Raw genomic sequence first — 15,371 nt, 5'->3', positions numbered from 1 at the left:
CGGTACCGACTTCCGGTACCGACTTCCGGTACCGACTTCCGGTACCGCCGGAGCACTTCCTGCCTGGCCCGACCGCCCCGCCCCTCCGCCGCCCGTGATACTCTCAAAGTGTACTTGAACTTGACCTGCTCGTCAGCTTCCCACCAACAATGGGATGGGCAAAACCTTTCCCCCTCACAAAGATTTGCTATAAACGAAATTCTCAGGGAACATATATATATTTTTTTCATTCAGAATGAGAACTTGAATCCCAAGGGGAAGTGTGCAGCCATGTAGCTTAGACAACCAGCTTTGAGAAGGGGCGGGAGCTCTTGGCTCAGGGACCACACACCACACAGTCTCTGCCCCCTGCTTTTGCCAGCCGGGTGACCTGGACCGGGGATTCACTAACTCTAACCCTCAGTCCCCACATCTGTAAAACTGTCATAAGAACAGCACCTACTGAGCAGAGCTTGGAAAACTTTTATGGAAAATTGAGGGAGACAACCATGAAGCCCCGCTGGCACCCTGCCCAGTGGGTGGTGAGCACAGAGCAAATGTGACCTGTGATTATTGAACTTTATTTATTTTTTTCTAATATTTTCTTTTTTTGAATTTATTTTTTAACTGGAGGAAAATCGCTTTGCAACACTGTGTTGGTCTCTGCCACGTCACAGCAGAAATCAGCTGTAATCATGCATGTATCACCTCCCTCTTGAGCCTTCCTCCCCTTCCCCACACCCCCGGGGCCATCTCAGAGCACCGCGCCAGGCTCCCTGGGGTCAGTGAACTGGCACTGTTTCGGTTGCTAAAATGATACTGCTTGGGCCTTTGTGAGCAGCAGCTGTATAGAGTCAGCTTTCTGTTTTATTCTCAAGTGATGTTCTACTTCCCCTTAAGGTTTCCAGCTCTGGAGGTCCCCATAGGCCTTAAACCTGAGGAGGTGTCATGTGGGAATCAAAGTCCAGTCTGTTTCTCTTTGGTAAACACTTCCGCTGCCCCCACGAAGATGCCAGCCTACTCCACGTGGCAGACTCGTCTTTCCGAATCGTCCTCGCAGAGGCTGACCTATCAGCCCCCCACAGTCCCGGCGTGATGTCCATCTCGGGTGGAACGCGAAGGCTGACCGGGGAGAACCTGTCCTCTGGGGACGAGGCTGCACTCCGCTCCTAGCCGCCCTTTTTTCCTGCCCGTGGGTTTCTTTCTGCATCTTATTTTCTCTGTCATTTTTGCCTTTTTCTTCTAGGTGATTGTGGGTTCTTTTTCCATATGAAATAAATGACATATGATTAGTCTAGAAAACACAGGAAAGCAAAGAAGTGGGGGATGTGGCCCCACAGCCTTCGGCGTGCATTCCCTAAAGCACCTGGGCGTGCACACAGTTTTTCTCCGTGAAGATAAAGTCATACTGGAGAGACTGATGGTTCCCCATCAGGGTGATTTTTGTCCCTCTTTCAGGGGACATTTGGCACCCTCTGGGGATATTTTGGGTTGCCCTGGTGGCTCTGTGGTAAAGAACCTGCCTGCCAATGCAGGAGGTGTGGGTTCAGTCTCTGGGTCAGGAAGACCCCCTGGAGAAGGAGGGGACCCCCACTCCAGCATTCATGGGCAGAGAAGACTGGCGGGCTACAGTCTGCAGGGTCGCAAAAGAACTGGACTCGACAGTGAGAGTGGAGATGTTCTAGTTGTCAGAACTGGGGCAGGTGGTGCTGCTGCATCTCAAGACGGCGGCCAGGGACACTGCTGGCCCCCCATGCCACACAGGACAGCCCCACAGCAGCCAGCCGTCCAGCCTCAGCAAGCAAGAGGGCCGAGGGTAAGGAACGCCCAGGCTTTAGCAGGTCACAGCACCTGGTGAGCATCTGCCTGTTCTTGTGAATAAACTTTTACTGGAACGCGGTGCTGTCCACCTGTCCGCATGCTGTCTCTGCCTGCTTTGGCCTTACCAGGGCAGCTGAGGACTTGTCACGGGGACTGTGTGGTCCACAGAGCCTAAAGCAGATGTGAACCACACGTGAACGTTTTAAGTTTTTCTAGTATCCACAGTTCTTTAAACTACCAAGACTACTCAATAGCAAAAGAAGCAACCCATCTAAAAAAAACGGGCTAAGGATAGGAACAGACATTTTTCTAAAGAAGACATGGAAATGGCCACCTGGTTTGTGAAAATATTCTCAACCCTAATCATCAGGGAAATGTAAACTGAAATCACAACGAGCTATCGCCTGGCACCTGTTAGGAGAGCTAAAAGGAAAAAGAGAAAAGGTAAGTGGTCCTGATGCAGAGAAAAGGAAATCCCCCTGCCCGGGTGATGGGTGAAATTGGTGCAGTCACTACGGAAAATGGAGAAGGAAATGGCAGCCCACTTCAGTTTTCTGGCCTGGAGAATTCCGTGGACAGAGGAGCCTGGCAAGCTACAGACCATGGAGTTGCAAAGAGTCAGACACGACTGAGCAATTAACACTTTCACTATGGAAACCAGCATGATGGTTCCTCAAAAATTAAAAATAGAACTACTGTGTGAGCAGCAATCCCTCCTCTAGACAAACACAACCACTGGTAGGTCATTCAACCTAGACCCTGAAATCACTGTTACCTCAAGGAGAGGTCTGTGCTCTCCTGTTCATTGTAGCATTATTCACAATGACCAAAATATGGAAGCAATCCAAATGTCCATTGACAGATGAATGAATATAGAAATTGTAGTATATAAAGTCAATGGAATATCATCCAGCCTGAAAAAATGAGAACTTGCCATTTGCAACAACATGGATGTACCTGGAAGACATTTTGCTAAGTGAAATAATACAGATCTGAAAAGAAAATTACTGCACAACCTCATTTGTATGTGGAATCTCAGAGAAGTCAAGAAACAGGGAAATAGAATGGTGGTTACCAGGGTCGGGGAGGTGGAGGAAATCAGGAAACGTGGGTGAGACAGTACCTAGTTGCATCAGAGAGCACACATAAATGTTTAAACCTCTGAAAGACACTGTGTAATAATAACACCTGCCTTACCAGAGATCAAATTGCCAACGTCTGCTGGATCATGGAAAAAGCAAGAGAGTTCCAGAAAAACATCTATTTTTGCTTTATTGACTATGCCAAAGCCTTTGACTGTGTGGATCACAAGAAACAGTGGAAAATTCTGAGAGAGATGGGAATACCAGACCACCTGACCTGCCTCTTGAGAAATCTGTATGCAGGTCAGGAAGCAACAGTTAGAACTGGACATGAAACAACAGACTGGTTCCAAATAGGAAAAGGAGTACATCAAGGCTGTATATTGTCACCGTGCTTATTTAACTTCTATGCAGAGTACATCATGAGAAATGCTGGACTGGAAGAAACACAAGCTGGAATCAAGATTGCCGGGAGAAATATCAATAACCTCAGATATGCAGATGACACCACCCTTATGGCAGAAAGTGAAGAGGAACTAAAAAGCCTCTTGATGAAAGTGAAAGAGGAGAGTGAAAATGCTTAAAGCTCAACATTCAGAAAACTGAGATCATGGCATCTGGTCCTGCGGGGGGCGCTCCGCAGAAAGAGAGAGGCAGTGGAACTTCCCTCAGCAAAGCCGAGGGGTCCCGAGGAGAGGAGAGGTGAGCCTGTTGTCTGCCAACCCAGCCCCTCGGTGAGCGAGAGACAATCAGACTTGACGGGTTCCGTCTAAGCAGTTCCGGTTTATTGTTATAAGCTCTTGGTTTATAAAGGCAAGCAGGGAGGGGTTTGCAAGGGACTTTTCATAGTTGCACCAATCACATTAAAGGTCAAATCATCATGTGCCATCATTATAACAGGAGTCTATGGTGATCACGCGCTGTCTACGTGCACAGAAATCAAGAGAGCCAATCAAAAGTTTTGACAGACAACTTAGGCCGCGCCCTCACCTCTTCCACCAGGTGCCATCTTAGCTCTAAACCGCAAAGCTAGCCCTTCTTTTTAAGGTTTCCCATTTAGGGCCCCACACGGTCCCATCACTTCATGGGAAACAGACGGGGAAACAGTGGAAACAGTGTCAGACTTTATTTTGGGGGGCTCCAAAATCACTGCAGATGGTGACTGCAGCCATGAAATTAAAAGACGCTTACCCCTTGGAAGAAAAGTTATGACCAACCTAGATAGTATATTCAAAAGCAGAGACATTACTTTGCCGACTAAGGTCCGTCTAGTCAAGGCTATGGTTTCTCCTGTGGTCGTGTATGGATATTAGAGTTGGACTGTGAAGAAGGCTGAGTGCCGAAGAATTGATGCTTTTGAACTGTGGTGTTGGAGAAGACTCTTGAGGGTCCCTTGGACTGCAAGGAGATCCAATCAGTCCATTCTGAAGGAGATCAACCCTGGGATTGCTTTGGAAGGAATGATGCTAAAGCTGAAACTCCAGTACTTTGGCCACCTCATGCGAAGAGTTGACTCACTGGAAAAGACTCTGATGCTGGGAGGGATTGGGGGCAGGAGGAGAAGGGGACGACCGAGGATGGGATGGCTGGATGGCATCACCGACTCAATGGACGTGAGTCTGAGTGAACTCCGGGAGTTGGTGGTAGACAGGGAGGCCTGGCGTGTTGCAATTCACGGGGTCGAAAAGAGTCGGACACGACTAAGCAAGTGAACTGAACTAAATTGAAGGGAGAAATAGCATGTGGTGGTAGGTCATAGAGCACCTTCTTAGAAAGAACTCGAAAGGAAGTTCAGAGGGCTGATGCCTAAAGCATCCTGTAGTTTCGTGATGTCGGAATGCAGTGGGGGGAGTGACGGCCTTGAGGGAGGCAGAGGTGAGATGCAGCCTGTTTGCCACTCCTCCATGGTGGCGGTTGTTGTTGTTGCTCAGCCTGCTCAGTCGTAGCCGACTCCGTGTGATCCCATGGACTGCAGCCCACCAGGCTCCTCTGTCCATGGGATTTCCCAGGCAAGAATACTGGAGTGGGTTGCCATGCCCTCCTCCAGGGGATCTTCCCGACCCAGGGGCTGAACCGACATCTCCTGCAAATCTCCTGCACTGCAGGTGGATTCTTTACCACTGCGCCACCAGGGAAGGCCTTATGGTTGGACTTCACCGCAAAATAAATGTGAAGTCTCTGTAGGAATGGAGAAACTCCAGTACTTTGGCCACCTCATGCGAAGAGTTGACTCACTGGAAAAGACTCTGATGCTGGGAGGGATTGGGGGCAGGAGGAGAAGGGGACGACCGAGGATGGGATAGCTGGATGGCATCACCGACTCAATGGACGTGAGTCTGAGTGAACTCCGGGAGTTGGTGATGGACAGGGATCTTGGCGTGCTGCGATTCATGGGGTCGCAAAGAGTCGGACACGACTGAGCAACTGAACTGAACTGAACTGCCAGGTTGTCACGAGGATTAAGTGAGCTCGTACATGTAACCAGTTTTATTAAGAGAGTCCCAGGGACGGGGGAGCCTGGCGGGCTGCCATCCATGGGGTCACACAGAGTCAGACACGACTGCAGCGACTCAGCAGCAGCAGCAGCATTGCATCTGAATCCATCTCCAGCAGTGATATATCAGTTTAAATAGACTGCTGCTGCTGCTGTGTCACTTCAGTCGTGTCCGACTCTGTGCGACCCCACAGACGGCAGCCCACCACGCTCCCCCGTCCCTGGGATCCTCCAGGCGAGAATACTGGAGTGGGGTGCCACTGCCTTCTCCAATGCATGAAAGTGTAAAGTGAAAGTGCAGTCGCTCAGCCGTGTCCGACTCTTCGAGACCCCGTGGACTGCAGCCCCCCAGGCTCCTCCGTGAGATGCATACGCAAAAGTGGCCTACTGCTGCTGCTGGTTTAGTCTGACTGTGATTCATCAGTCTTCTTAGACACAGGACTGGTTTTCCCTGATAGATTCGTCACAGCTTCAGTCTATTCCCATGTATACATAATGTATGCTAAGTCACTTCGGTCATGTCCAACTCTGTACGACCCTATGGACTGTAGCCCACCCGGCTCCTCTGTCCATGGGATTCTCCAGGCAAGAATACTGGAGTGGGTTGCCATGCCCTCCTCCAGGGGATCCTCCCCAACCCAGGGATTGAACCTGTATCTCTTATGTCTCCTGTATTGGCAGGGGGGTTATTTACCACTAGCGCCACCTGGGAAGCCAATCCATATATATATATATATATATATATATATATATATATATATATATGAAGTGAAGTGAAGTGAAGTTGCTCAGTCGTGTCCGACTCTTTGCGACTCCATGGACTGTAGCCTACCAGGCTCCTCTGTCCTTGGGATTTTCCAGGCAAGAATACTGGAGTGGGTTGCCATTTCCTTCTCATATATATACATACATACATACATACATACATACATACATATATAGTTGATCTTATTTTTCACTGAAATGTTTAGGACAATAAATGATCATTTGTATCAGTTAGCTTTCACTTGGTTGTTTCATTGTAACAAACAGCCCGATAGTCTCGGGGCTTACAAGTATATATTTCTCACTCTCATCCAACATGAGAACCTGGGCTGCAGGAGCAGCACCTACGGGGACGGTGGCTCTCTCAGGCAGACAGAAGGGGACGAGTGATCAAGGGGAAGGGTGAAGCCCCCACAGCCTCTGCCCTCACCTGGCACCCGGTCTCTCCTGTCCACATGTCAGTTTGCGCAAATCATGGCACCCAGCCTGGTATCAAGGGGTGGAGAAGCACACTCCAAACACAAGAGAGATGGCAAGCCACTCGGCAGTGGGTGGCAGCAGAAAGGGGGAGCAAATGGTTGAGAACAGGACTATAATCTATGGCACCAGTCAGACCAACCCAGCTAAGTGAGACTAGTTATGCGCTTTCAGCTGCCTGAACTCAGGGATCCTTCTACAGGACTCACTGTAGTGCTTACGGGAGCATCACGGCTCCTGCCCCCTAAGAGGCGAGATGGCAGATGCTGAGCTGCTCTCAGGATGAGATGCTCTCAGGACAGACTGATCTGGAGAGACTAAGCTTAAGGCAAACATGGCCACACCTCCACTCCCTGCATGAAGGTACAATCAATGAAAAAACTTTGCACCCAAAGAAATCATTTCATCATCAACCAGCTAGGAAATGGTAAATCCCTGGATGCTCTTGCAGCCATCAAGGAGATGAAAGGGCCCTCAGTTCTCTAGGCAAGATGGTATGATGGCCCCCTCAGAACAGGCGGAAGCGGGGCTCACATGTGAGCTGCCTCCCCTCTGTGATCAGTGTTGCTGCTCTGCAGCTGCCAAGTCAGGCCCAACACCGTGAGCCCTGGACTGTGGCACATCAGGCTCCTCGTCCTTCACTGCTTCCTGGAGTTTGCTCAGATTCCTGTCCACTGGTGAGTCAGTGAGGCCATCCGACCGTCTCACCCTCCACTGTCCCCTTCTGTGTGACCAATAGTAGCTATCACCACTATTGCCATCATCACTGCCAGCACCACCGCCTTTTAATGCCCAGCCAGTTGCCATGCTTCGGAACCAGCCAGTGGCACCCTGGTTGCTGAAAGGGCTGTCTCCATCACAGAGAACGGACCCCTGACTGGAAGGAATGGGCCACCAGCTCTGGCTGCCTGAGCAGCTGGAAAACCACTAAGCTACTTGCAACTGCATAAAAGTGTGTTTGTAAAATCCAACACGAGTTTTGGAATTAATAAAAGTAGTAAATTACAAGCCTATCCCCCTCAAGTGTAACAGAAAGCATTCTAGGAACACGGAAATCAAAAAGGAGAAATGCCTGTTTCCTGCAGTAAGTCACTTTAGGTTTGAATCACTTATTTATATAACAAGCCTTTCTGGACTGATTAAGGGAACTGCCAATTACACTCACCAACCTTTCTTCAGCTTACAGAGAGGCCCGTTCCTTCTTGTTTTACCTGGGAGTGCCTGGCTGCAGACTCGTGTCCTGATCACCAGATTCTCCCCTTCGTTGTCAGCTTCTGGGAGGATCCAGGGCGCAAAGCGGAACATGCTCATCCCAGACCCACAGCAGAGGAAGAAAAGCAATGGGATCCTTTCCATCCCACGGGGCTACCGAGCCTGCCCGAGCCTTTGAAAACGGTCAGGAATGAAAGTCCAGTATTCTCTCCTTCATCCATTTTTAAAATCTCAATCTTTCAAGGCCCAGTTCAAACCCCACCTCTGCTGTGAATCGTTTCCGAACCACCCCAGGTGAGCGTCATTTTCCTTCCTCTGAGCCCCAGCTGCTATTTCCTGACTTTACCCGCCTCTTGGATGCTGTCTCCACTCCTGGTCATGTTGGTTAATTTTCCGAGTAGACTGGAGCAGGTAGTGACTCTACAGATTCATTCCAGTCTCCTTCTAGGGTTCAGAGCAATGACTTCCGGGTGAGCCTGTGATCCCAGGACGACCACTTAGCATCTGCTCTGCATAATTAAAAATGTATCTTGGAAGAGAGGAGCTCCTGTCTTCTCCTGGGTTGGGAGCTATAACGAGATCTTAAATCTGCAATTTTTGAGCCCCATCTTCTCCAGATTGCATCAGAACACCCAGACTGAGAGATGGAGAGCTCCAAGGACATGGTGTGACCCACAGGCAGGTGCAGCTATGCCTGAAATTCTCACCCCAGACTTCCCAATCATGTGAGCAAAGAGATTCCTTTTTCTACATCAGTGAATTTGAGTTGCCTTTTATCATCTACAACCTAAGGGACTAATATGGTCACTCAGACCTCCTGAAGAAAAAGGATGCTTAGGGACTTGCCTGGTGGTCCAGTGGTTAAGAATCCACCTGTCAACGCAGGGGACACAAGTTCGATCCCTGGTCAGGTTAGATTTATTGTTATCCATTGTTATACTTCCTTTGACTAAGATCAGAGCTCTTGTGGGCTCCTGAGCGGCACTGTTTGCTGGGGTCGGCCTGGGCCTGCTTCTCCCCCGGACCCTGACTAATATGGGCACCCGCCTCCCACAGTCGCCTTCTTTGTAAGCAGAACAAAAACACGGGAAGCAGGGACTGGCTTCTTTCAAGACCCACCGGAGTTCAGGGGAGGAGGCCCAAGCACTTGAGGCTGCCGTGGACGGGAGCAGAGTGAAACTGGGGGCATGGGGCGGGGGGAGCCTGCTTCTTAGTCCACGAGTTGGACCAACAGAAATGCTGGTCGTGATGTAGGGAATTTTCTGGGCAAAAGATGAGTGTGAAATAGAACTCCCTTTTAAAAACACATCAAAGAAAACAAGTGTGTCTCAAGTTGAAATTGTAGACTTGTGTTTTCTGTGTATTTTCCATTAGACGGTGAATAATCGGATATAAATCATTGGGTGCAATCACATGGATCAATCCCAGGTCCCCTTCTGCGCCCCGGGACGGCTGTTTCTGATTAGCGGGAAGCCCACTGACCCGCCGAACAACGGGCTCCTCTCCGCCCGCCGAGGACAGGAAATTAAGCCATCAGGCGTCTTGCCTACTTTCCTCATGCAATCCTCAAGCTGGAAATCCATCAAATATGAAAGGCAGAAATAAAAATTGGGGCCAAATAGGAGGAAGTCGGAGATGCAGTTGAATTCCACGTCTCTCAGTTTGTCCATAAATGTTCAGCATTTACTTTGGAATTAAAATCCCTGCTTTACAGCAGATATTTTATAGATTGGCAGTACTCTGGGTGGTAAGAAGTTTGTATCAAAGCACCAACTATTTCCTTTAGCAACAACTCTGCTTTTATCTATTAAAATATCAGGAAATCATTTTGAGTCAAACAACCAAAATAAAGGCGGCAGGGTTTGAAATAAATGTTAGGAAAACCGTGTAAAGCATTACATCAACACCCTTGGCGCTGTTGAAAAGCAGGGTTTCTGAGCCCAGCGAGCAGCCGAAGAAGAAAATCCAATTCCGTTTTTTCACTTTGCCAATTGTATAGCACTTCATTTGAAACAGACTCTCTGAAGAATCGATCCAAATTAGCTGTACAGTTTTCCCTCAAAGAATCTGCTTGAAAATAAATTGAATTGGAGCATGTGACATAATGAGTGAGCATAAAATTCATGCTAACTAGTCCGATGGAAAAACTTCTCACAATGAGGAAACAAATAATCTCACATGACTGAGCTAAAAATAGTCTTTAGATTGTCAGTCTCAAAATTGAACAAAAATAGGGAGAGCTGTTATAATAATGATATGGCACATTTCCTCCTAATGAAATGCCCTTGAATTTTGTAATAAATTACATAAAGAGAATCCTCTGGGCAAAAAGAAAATACTAGACACGAGTTGCTTTCATAACTAGAGCGACAGCGATATGAATGCCTTCCGTAACGTCTCGGGCCCGAGCCGTCTCGGCTGGTGGCTTCATTACCGGAGGCGGGCTGGGCTCGGGTGGACGACGGCCCGGCTGAGGATGCTCCTTCCTGGTCTACCGCCCAGGTTAGAGAACCGCTTTGCTGCTGTCGTCGCTTTCTTTTTCCAGGTGTCGGGGGTATAAATATCTATTTGAAATCACTTTACAAAGTTTATTAGGGCCCTCAGGTGTCCAGGTGGCATTAGTGGTAAAGAAATGTAAGAGACACGTGATTGATCCCTGGGTGGGAAGACACCCTGGAGGAGGGCATGGCAGCCCACACCAGTGTTCTTGCCTGGGGATTCCCATGCACAGAGGAGCCTGGCAGGCTGCAGTCCATAGGGCCGCCAAGAGTCGGACACCCCTGAAGTGACTTAGCAGGACTCTTAGACCCCCTGAGGACACAGATAATAGCTTCGGTGGCTTGGTAACCACCTGTACCTGTTGCAGCATCTGACCCATGGTAGGAGGCCCTTATGTGTTTGAGGGGCATAAGAATAAATACATCAATGAATCAATCTATTGTTTAAATCAGATTAAACTTATTTTTTAAATTATACCTTTTAAAGAAATTTCACAGGTAAGTTGGAAAATGTGCAGTCAGTTTAATTAGAGAATAGTTGGGTTGTATTGATTTTTTTTTTTCTATTGAAATTAAGAAACAAATCCTTAGGTGTATCATTGAAGAAGGCTTGATGGAGATTCTTGTTTTAAGTTTTATTTTTTCATCTATTTTGCAGTTAACTTGGAGTGTTGGGTTAGTTTCTGGTGGACAGCGAAGTGAATCAGTTACCTGCGACAGTTTGTGTCCGCTCACTCCAGACTCCCGGCCCACCCCTCCGTGTGCCTCCCTGGCGACCACGGGCTCCTCTCTGCCTGCGAGTCCGCTTCTGCTTCAGAGACAAGTTCGTCTGCGTCACTGAGGCTCCCCATAGGAGCTGGCATATGCTGCCCGTCTTCCCCTTTCTGACGCGCTTCACTCGGTATCGTATCTCTCGGTCCGCCAGGCTGCCGCCACCCGCATTAGTCCATTCTTTTCTGTGGCCGTTGTGAACACGTGCACCGTCTGCTTTACTCATCGATGGGCCTCCGGGTTTCTCCACGTCTTGGCTGTGGAGAGCCCTGCCGCTGTGTACGCTGGAGAGCACGGATCCTTCCAAATGGCCGCTTCGTCCGGATATATCCGCAGGAATGGGGTGGCTGGCTCATCTGGCAGCTGCATTTTCAGGTTTTTGAGGCGCCACCGCACAATCTCCATAGCGGCTGCGCCAACGCGCATTCCCACCAATAGGGAAGGAGGGCCCTGTCTTCCCCACCTCCGCTCCGCCTTTGCCAGCTAGCTGTAGGTGTTTAATGGTGGTCATTCTGACCGCGGTGAGGTTCTGGCTGCTGTTGTTCAGTCGCTCAGTCGTGTCCGACTCTTTAGGACCCCGTGGACCGCGGCACGCCCAGCTTCCCTGTCCTTCACCGTCTCCCGGGGTTTGCTCAAACTCGTATCCATTGAGTCGGTGATGCCATCCAGCCATCTCATCCCCCGTTGCCCCCTTCTCCTCCCGCCTTCAATCTTTCCCAGCATCAGGGTCTTTTCCAATGAGCTGGTGCGTCGGTGTGAAGCGATGTCTCATTATAGGTTCGACTCACATTTCCCCAGGAGTGGTGCTGAGCGTCTTTTCGTGTGCCTGTGTATCATCTATGTATCCTCTTTGGAGAAATGTCTGTTTTGGTCTTGATGGAGATTCTTTAAGGCCCTGCCTGGGAATAACCATACAGAAGAAGTTTATCTTAGTAGAACCCAATTATCTTGGAATTTAGCTTTGTCGTGAAGTATGGGCAAGCCCCTCTTTCCACAATACCCATTTGGGCTTCCTTGCCTTTCCACTGGGCTCACTCAGTTCAGCCTCATTTCCTGTCAGCTCACCATTCCTCCCATTCCTCAGTTCATCCGAGCATCAGTCTGTCCATCTATCTGATCATCTGTCCATCAAACACTTAGGGATACAGGTATGAACAGTAACAAGAGCCAACATTTATTGAGTGCTTAATCTATGTCAAGCACTGTTACTAGTACTTTCTGCTAATTAACTTGTTTAATCGTCCAACATTTCTCTGGAAAATGTATTGTTGTAATTCACACTTAGCATTCAAAGCAACTGAGGCATAGCGAGATGCAACACCCTGTCCAAGACCACACCACGAGGAAGCGGGGAAGTTAGGAGTGGAACCCAGAGAGTCTGGCTCTAGAACCACCAGCCTGCATACAGTCTTGGCCCTTAACAAGCTGCACATTCCAGGGGGAGAAACAGAATTTAAATACATAATCATGTGATTTTGACTGTAACAACTTCTTTGGAGAAAAACTACAGGCGCTGCAAGAGTATGTAACAGGGATATGTAGCCTACAGTGAGGACTTCAGGGAGGCCTCGCTGCTGAGGAGGTGGACCCTTGGCTTGAACCATGAAGGTTGGTGGAGGGGAGGGGGAAGCATAAATAGGAGAGACGTTCTAGGCAGAGTAGCATGTGCAGGGGAGAAGCATCTGTGTTGAGGCAGGAAAACTGTCCGAGGGGCCTTTGGTACCTACTGACTTCAGCTCAGTGCAGTCGCTCAGGCGTGTCCAACTCCCTGTGACCCCATGGACCGCAGCACGCCAGGCCTCCCTGTCCATCACCAACTCCTGGAGCTTTCTCAGACTCATGTCCATTGCATCGGTGTTGCCATCCGACCATTTCATCCTCTGTCAGTATGATCCAAGCTCTAGCACGAGCTTCATCCTGCTGACTCGCCCCTCGGTCACCCAGTCACAGAAGTCAGGTGTCCAGGAGACAGCCTTATCATCTTCTCCCTCACCCAGCGCCCAGCATGCCCACTCCTGCCACCCCGCACCACCAAATTTAACTCATTGTCCCCACCGATCTATCAAATCCACTGGTTTCTTTCTGATCCCAGCCCGCCTTCTGAATCCAGACCACTTTCACTTCTTGCTTGGATGTCTGCAGTGTCCCCTTCTATCCAGCACACTCTTCCAGGCTGCACTCCAGAACACCTCCTGTCTGGCCTCCACACGACAGCTGGGGTCCTCACCAAAAAAACCCTCCGGCGGCCTCCCACTGCTGTCAGGAAAAGGACAGAACCCCCTGCCCTGGCCGAGCGGCCCCGCGTGGCCTGGCCGCGCGCTGTGATGTCAGCGCCCTGCTGGCCGCACGCAGCGCCGCACAGCCCTGCAACCCCCGTGCAGCCTCCCTAGGTCTGCTCTCCCTCTTCCCGGAGCTCCCTTCCCCGCCACTCTGCTTAGTTAGCTCTTAGCCTGCTGGCTCAGCTGGTAAGGAAACCACCTGCAATGCAGGACACCCCCCAGGATCAATTCCTGGGTCGGGAGGATCCGCTGGAGAAGGGAAAGGCTACCCACTCCAGTATTCTGGCCTCCATGGAGTGGCAGAGTCCGACATGACTGAGTGACTTTCACAGTCATCCTTTAGGTTTCCATATAACCCTCAGCAAGCCCATCCTGTGACCCCGCTTGGGTATCTGACCTCATTAACATCTCCGTTTGAATGAGATACCTCTCTCTAGTGACTGAATTGTGTCCCCAGATTCATACACTGAAGATCTAACTCCCAGTACTCGGAATGCGACTGAGTTTGAAGACAGGGCCTTTAAGGACCCAATCAAGCTACAGTGCAGTTGTTAGGGAGGGCCCGATCCAGTGTGACCAGTGCCCTTGTGAGAGGGGGAAATGCAGACACACACACACACAGGGGAGAGGCCCTGTGAGGGCTCCCTGAGGAGGCTGCGATCAGCATGCCACGAAGAGAGGCCTCAGATGGAGCCAAACCTGCTGAAACCCTGATCTTGAACTTGCAGCGTCCAGAACTGTGAGGCAATACATTCATTCCTGTTGTTTAAGTCACCCAGGCTGCAGTCATTTGTTATGGCAGTCTGAGCAGATTTACACACTCTCTTTCATAGAAACTGTCAGAGCTAAAGTTCAGTTCAGTTCAGTCACTCAGTCATGTCCAACTCTGTGACCCCGTGAATCGCAGCACACCAGGACTTCCTGTCGATCACCAACTCCCAGAGTTCACTCAAACTCATGTCCATCGAGTTGGTGATGCCACCCAGCCATCTCATCCTCTGTCGTCCCCTTCTCCTCCTGTCCCCAATCCCTCCCAGCAGCAGTCATTTCCAATGAGTCAACATTTCACATGAGGTGGCCAAAGTATTGGAGTTTCACCTTCAGCATCAGTCCTTCCAAAGAATATACAGGACTGATCTCCATTAGAATGGACTGGTTGGATCTCTTTGCAGTCCAGGGGACTCTCAAGAGTCTTCTCCAACATCACAGTTCAAAAGCATCAATTCTTCAGCACTCAGCTTTCTTCACAGTCCAACTCTCACATCCATACATGACCACTGGAAAAATCATAGCCTTGACCAGATGGACCTTTGTTGGCAAAGTAATGTCTCTGCTTCTGAATATGTTGTCTAGGTTGGTCATAACTTTCCTTCCAAGGAGTAAACGTGTTTTAATTTCATGGCTGGAATCACCATCTGCAGTGATTTTGGAGCCCCTCAAAATGAAGTCTGACACTGTTTCCACTGTTTCCCCATCTATTTGCCATGAAGTGATGGGACCAGATGCCATGATCTTTGTTTTCTGAATGTTGAGCTTTAAGCCAACTTTTTCACTCTCCTCTTTCACTGTCATCAAGAGGCTTTTTAGCTCCTCTTCACTTTCTGCTATAAGGGTGGTGTCATCTGCATATCTGAGGTTATTGACATTTCTCCTGGCAATCTTGATTCCAGCTTGTGTTTCTTCCAGTCCAGCGTTTCTCATGATGTACTCTGCATATAAGTTAAATAAGCAGGGTGACAATATACAGCCTTAATGGACTCCTTTTCCTATTTGGAACCAGTCTGTTGTTCCATGTCCAGTTCTAACTGTTGCTTCCTGACCTGAATACAGATTTCTCAAGAGGCAGGTCAGGTGGTCTGGTATTCCCATCTCTCTCAGAATTTTCCACAGTTTATTGTGATCCACACAGTCAAAGGCTTTGGCATAGTCAATAAAGTAGAAATAGATGTTTTTCTGGAACTCTTGCTTTTTCCATGATCCAGTGGATGTTGGC

This window comes from Oryx dammah, unplaced genomic scaffold (assembly GCF_014754425.2).
Source record: "Oryx dammah isolate SB20612 unplaced genomic scaffold, SCBI_Odam_1.1 HiC_scaffold_26, whole genome shotgun sequence".
NCBI lineage: Eukaryota > Metazoa > Chordata > Mammalia > Artiodactyla > Bovidae > Oryx > Oryx dammah.
Note: the sequence above shows the minus strand (reverse complement) of the source record.